Source organism: Triticum dicoccoides, chromosome 6A, assembly GCF_002162155.2.
Source record: "Triticum dicoccoides isolate Atlit2015 ecotype Zavitan chromosome 6A, WEW_v2.0, whole genome shotgun sequence".
Classification (NCBI taxonomy): Eukaryota; Viridiplantae; Streptophyta; class Magnoliopsida; order Poales; family Poaceae; genus Triticum; species Triticum dicoccoides.
This window is the reverse complement of record NC_041390.1, coordinates 247960670-247967530: the sequence shown is the minus strand read 5'-3', so window position 1 is coordinate 247967530 and position 6861 is coordinate 247960670.

The window sequence follows — 6861 nt, the reverse complement described above, 5'->3', positions numbered from 1 at the left end:
TTGATTTCGGACCCCTCCACCAAGGGCCACGAAATTCCCCTCTCTTCCTCCATATATACAGCCCTTAGGGCACCTTTTAGACTTTGGGATTTGTTTAGTTAAAAGTTAGCCAGTGCAACTTCGTGTACTTCGTTTGTGTCCAACGACCAGACCAAGACCGCTTCCGGATCCCCACCATTATCAATACCTCATATATATTTGCAATATTCAGATTGCTTTATCATATTCTTGCTCGTTCTTCGATTGCTTGTAGGAATAGACCTTCGTGGTCAGGCTGACCATGTTTCCGGCATCGTCAATAACCTCTCGGAGTTGGTTTAGCGATTGCTAAGGCGCAACGTCGTGCACGTTTGTAGTCGGATCGTCAAAGTCGTCTCCACCATATCGATAGTTATCATCTCATCGAAAGATCGGGACACCCTCGCCTCTATCAAGTGGTATCAGATTTCCAGGTTGCTCGGTGAGATTTTACAGTTTTTCATAGTTAAGATCGAGTCTGTTCTTCATACCTATAGTCCACGAAAAAGCCAAGAAAAAAAATTAGGGTTAGTTCATCCCATCCGAACCAATCTGAGCCTTTGCATAATCTTTTCTGTATTTGCTTTGTTGAATTTGCGGTTGCATCGTCGTGTCAAGTTGCTGCTGGTCTTAGCGTCTAGTCTTTTAGAGTTTCGAGTTCTGTTCACAGGTTGTCACGTCGCTGCTGCCATATATCACCACCGCATCATCATCGTCGTTGTTGCCATATACCACCACCACATATTCACCGCCAATCCGAATCCATATACGCCACCACATATCCGCCGCCATCACGCCAATCCGAGTTCACCTGCAACATATATCCGCCACCTGTCCGTGTTCCACCAGATTCATCTCCGCCACCAGTCCGAGTTCCACCAGATTCATCTCCGCCACCAGTCCTAGTCCGAGTCCAGTAATTGTTGCATTGTTCTCGATTTCCAGATCACACGATACTCCGAGTCGTGACAGAGAAGGACTCCCCAACTTCCGAGCCATCCGCAGAAGAAAAATAGTTCCAATTTCAAAAAAAAAAGAAAACTAAGTCTGGAAAATTCTGGCTAGGCAGTTTTTAGACCATTTGTAGACTTTTTCGAAAAAAATTTGTTGCGGAGCAAAAAAAAAAAGAGGAAAAAAAGTGCAAAAAAAGAGAAAAAGAAATTCAGAGTGTGCTCCTCCCTTGTTTACGTGCCGCGCCGTGATTTTGTTGGTGTTCTAGGCTCGCGTCTCTAGCACAGTCTAGCCTAGGACCAGCACAGTACCGTCGTTGAGCGTTTATTCAACTTTGCATCTCTGAATTGATTATTGCTGACCCTTTTTGCTACCATATTATAAGCCTTCCCAGCTCCACATACATCTACGTCGTGCATTTGACTCTCCCTGGTAATCACTCTATCCAAGCTTTGAGAGTTTTGACTACAACGGTTGCCGATCACCGCCTGTTACTGGGTAAGAACTGGTAAGAATTTGAGTTTTGCTTGACGGATTTGTGACACCCACCACCACCACTTGTTCGTAGTCTATAGGATCATATTCTTGTGTGTTTCTATTGCTGCTAACCATGCCAGGATCACAAGCCGACGAGATTGACTGGGAGAATTTATCGAACAAGGAGCTTCATGATAAGTTTCAGCAAATGATGACTGAACAGGTGCAAGATATGCTGAACAATTTTGAAGAGGCCATGGAGAAGATCACTGGCCTTGAGAAGACGTTCGAAACAAAGCTCGATAACAAGTTTAATGAATTGCTCGCGCGTCTTCCACCACCACCACCACCCGCTGCACCTAACGCACCTCTCCAACAACAACAACAACGACTACCTCCACGTCGCGAAACAGACCTTCGCCGAGCGAGCCGTGTTCCTCTTGCGTTTGGCCAAACTGTTGGTGCTGCTGTTGATACTTCTGTGGCTCCTGCTGCTGATGCGGAGGAGGATGATTATGTGGGAGATTATGAGGATGAGGTTGATCAAAATTAGCACTACGTGGAGCCACCTGCACCACCACCAGCAGGTCGACCTCAGGTATATATTCGTAATGGTAGGCCTGCACCACCACCTCAGGTACGAGATGATGTCCATATTCCTAAACTGAAATTGAATATTCCACCATTTGAGGGTAGATATGTTCCTGATATATATCTTACTTGGGAGTTAGAAACTGAACAACGATTTACATGTTTACAATATCCTGAGGAGAGACGGGTTGCTGCTGCTGTTTGTGCTTTCACTAGTTTTGCATGTGTATGGTGGTCTGAACATTGTAGATTATATCCCATTCCAACTACTTGGGCTGCTTTGAAAACTGCTATGCGTACTCGTTGGGTTCCACCATATTATCAACGTGAATTGCTTCAAAAATTACAGCGCTTAAGACAAGGAAAAAATTCTGTAGAAGAATATTATCAGGAATTACAAACTAGCATGATTAGATGTGGTATTGTTGAGGAGAATGAAGCTATGCTTGCACGTTTTCTGGGTGGATTAAATAGAGAGATTCAGACCATTCTAGACTATAAGGAGTATACTAATATCACTCGTTTATTCCATCTTGCTTGTAAAGCTGAACGTGAAGTGCAGGATCGACAAGCATTGGCGCGAACTAACTTTTCTGCAGGCCGACCTTCATCATGGACACCGCGTGCATCTTCTACTTCAACTACACCAGCACCTCAGTCACGTGCCTCCTCCATTCGTGATTCAAGAAAACAGGCACAACCACCATTATCTGCCAAGAGCGCACCTGCTGGGCCTGCACAGAGTTCTTCTTCTTCCATGGCATCAACAGGGCACACAAGTGATATTATTTGTCGTCGTTGTAAGGGAGGAGGTCATTATGCGAGAGAATGCAAATCTTCGCGTCTGATGATTGCTACCGCGGATGGTGGATATGAGTCCGCTAGTGACTATGATGAGGAGACTTTGGCTCTTATTACACGTGAAGAACATGGTGGAGATGATTCTGATCATGAGACACAATACATGGCTCCTGAAGACGCTGACAGGTATGAATGTTTAGTTGCTCAACGTGTTTTGAGTGTGCAGGTCACACAAGCTGAGCAAAATCAGAGGCACAATTTGTTCCATACCAAGGGAGTTGTGAAGGAACGTTCTGTGCGCGTCATAATAGACGGAGGGAGCTGCAACAACTTGGCTAGCATGGAGATGGTGGAGAAGCTTTCTCTCACCACATGACCACATCCACATCCTTATTACATCCAATGGTTCAACAACAGCGGCAAGGTTAAGGTAACACGTACTGTTCGTGTGCATTTTAGTATCTCTACATATGCTGATTATGTTGATTGTGATGTGGTACCTATGCAAGCATGTTCCTTATTACTTGGTAGACCATGGCAATTTGATAAAAATTCTGTACACCATGGTAGAAACAATCACTATACTCTTGTTCATAAGGATAAAAATATTACTTTGCTTCCTATGACTCCTGATTCCATTTTGAAAGATGATATTAATAGAGCTAATAAAGCAAAACAGGAGAAGAATAAGAGTGAAAATCAGATTGTGGCAAAAGAATTTGAGCAACAAATGAAGCCTAATAATAAACCATCTAGTGTTGCTTCTGAAATTAAATTGAAAAGTGCATGTTTATTTGCCACCAAATCTGATATTGATGAGCTAGATTTCAGCAAATCTGTTTGCTATGCTTTTGTGTGCAAAGAGGCATTATTTTCATTCGAGGACGTGCCTTCCTCTTTGCCTCCTGCTGTCACTAACATTTTGCAGGAGTTCGCTGACGTTTTTCCACAAGACGTACCACCGGGATTACCACCTATTCGAGGGATTGAGCATCAGATTGACTTAATTCCCGGTGCTTCACTGCCAAACCGTGCACCATACCGTACCAATCCAGAGGAGACGAAGGAGATTATGCGTCAAGTACAAGAGCTTCTTGACAAAGGTTATATACGCGAATCCCTTAGTCCTTGTGTTGTTCCTATTATTCTAGTGCCAAAAAAGGATGGTACATCACGTATGTGTGTTGATTGTAGATGCATTAATAATATTACTATTCGATATCGTCATCCTATTACTAGGCTAGATGATATGCTTGATGAATTGAGTGGCTCTACAATATTCTCCAAAGTTGATTTGCGTAGTGGCTACCATCAAATTCGTATGAAATTGGGAGATGAATGGAAAACAGCATTTAAAACTAAGTTTGGATTATATGAGTGGTTAGTCATGCCTTTTGGGTTAACTAATGCACCTAGTACTTTCATGAGATTAATGAACGAAGTTTTACGTGCTTTCATTGGAAGATTTGTGGTAGTTTACTTTGATGACATATTGATTTATAGCAGATCTTTGGAAGAACATTTGGAACATTTACGTGATGTTTTTATTGCTCTACGTGATGCACGTTTGTTTGGTAACCTTGGGAAGTGCACCTTTTGCACCGACCGAGTATCTTTTCTTGGCTATGTTGTTACTCCACAGGGAATTGAAGTTGATAAAGCCAAGATTGAAGCTATTGAGAGTTGGCCGCAGCCCAAAACGGTCACACAAGTGAGGAGTTTTCTTGGCCTCGCTGGATTCTATAGGCGTTTTGATGAGGACATCAATACAATGGTTACACCCACAGCCCCTGCTGCTATACATACTGGACCAATTACTAGAGCTCGTGCACGCCAACTAAATTACCAGGTACTTTCGTTTCTTGGTAATGATTCTAATGTTCATGAGAATATGATGCTGCCTAAATTGGATACATTTGTTTTGCTTACAAATGAAGGGCCTAGCTTGGAGAAGGATGAACATTGGAGCAAGAACAAGCATGGAGATGATGGCATGCGCAAGGGAAACAAGAACGGAGTTACAAGTGATGATTTCAGGACTTTGAAGCCACGATAATGGGTGCATGAAGCCTTGGACGAAATATACAAGATGCCACTTCATAAATTTCGTCCCGAGGCTATTTTAGGTGCTGCGTCACCTTATTATTGGGCCAGGCCCATGTAATTTCGAAATACATAAGTATAGGCTATTTTTAGAGTCCGTATGTGTGGGGAAACAAGAGATAGGGTTGATTTCGGACCCCTCCACCAAGGGCCACGAAATTCCCCCCTCTTCCTCCATATATACAGCCCTTAGGGCATCGTTTAGACTTTGGGATTTGTTTAGTTAAAAGTTAGCCATTGCAACTTCGTGTACTTCGTTTGTGTCCAACGACCAGACCAAGACCGCTTACGGATCCCCGCCTTTATCAATACTTCATATATACTCGCAATATTCAGATTGCTTTTATCATATTCTTGCTTGTTCTTCGATTGCTTGCAGGAATAGACCTTCGTGGTCAGGTTGATTGTGCTCCAGCGTGGTCAATAACCTCTCGGAGTTGGTTTAGCGATTGCTAAGGCGCAACGTCGTGCACGTTTGTAGTCGGATCGTCAAAGTCATCTTCACCAAATCGATAGTTATCATCTCATCGAAAGATCGGGACACCCCGCCTCTATCAGAGATGATGGCATGCGCAAGGGAAACAAGAACGGAGTTACAAGTGATGATTTCAGGACTTTGAAGCCACCATAATTGGTGCATGAAGCCTTGGACGAAATATACAAGATGCCACTTCATAAATTTCGTCCCGAGGCTATTTTAGGTGCTGCGTCACCTTATTATTGGGCCAGGCCCATGTAATTTCAAAATACATAAGTATAGGCTATTTTTAGAGTCCGTATGTGTGGGGAAACAAGAGATAGGGTTGATTTCGGACCCCTCCACCAAGGGCCACGAAATTCCCCCCTCTTCCTCCATATATACAGCCCTTAGGGCATCGTTTAGACTTTGGGTTTTGTTTAGATTAAAAGTTCGCCATAGCTGCAACTTCGCGTACTTCGTTTGTGTTCAACGACCAGACAAAGGCGTCACAGAACCCCACCTTGATCAATAAAGCTTTCATCTTATATTCGCAATATCCAGATTGCAATCTCAGTTTCTTGCTTGTTCTTCGTTTGCTCGCAGGAAACAGACCCTCGTGGTCAGGTTGATCGTGCTCCGGCGTGGTCAATAACCTCTCGGAGTTGGTTTAGCGATTGCTAAGGCGCGACGTCCTCGCACGTTCGTAGTCGGATCGTCAAAGTCGACTTCCACCAAAGCGATATCCATCATCTCAACGAAAGACGGGACACCTTTGCCTCTATCAAGTGGTATCAGTTTTCAGGTTGCTCGGTGAGATTTTACAGTTTTTCGTAGTTTAGATCGAGTCTGTTCTTCATACCTACAGTCCAAGAAAAAGCCACAAAAAAAAATTAGGGTTAGTTCATCATATCCGAACCAATCTGAGCCTTTGCATAATCTTTTTAGGGTTTTGCTTTGTTGAATTTGCGGTTGCATCGTCGTGTCTAGTTGCTGGTCTTAGAGTCTAGTCTTTTAGAGTTTCGAGTTCTGGTCATAAGTTGTCACGCCGCCGCCGCACCATCATCATCGCCCCTGCCATCTACCACCACCGCACCGAATCCGTGTCCATATACCACCACCGATCCATATCCATATACTACCACCGCTACCACCGCCGCTGCCATATACCACCACCATATATCCACTACCAATCCGAGTTCTTTGCTTATTAGGTTTGTTTTCGGGATCCATCTAGATTCCGATTCGTGTTTCCTTGCCGGAGTAGGTTTCGGAAAAAAAAAGAGTCGGGTAGCCACGCTCCATTTAGGCCCAAAATTTTTCGAAAACGCATTTTTCGAAAAAATTTCTGGCTATCCTATTTTTAGGTGTTTCTGAGTGTTTTGAGACAGGTGCCATTATAGGAAGTTTTTTTTGACCCGTTTCCAGTTTTTGGGTCCGGGCAGTCGAAAAAAAAAAATTCG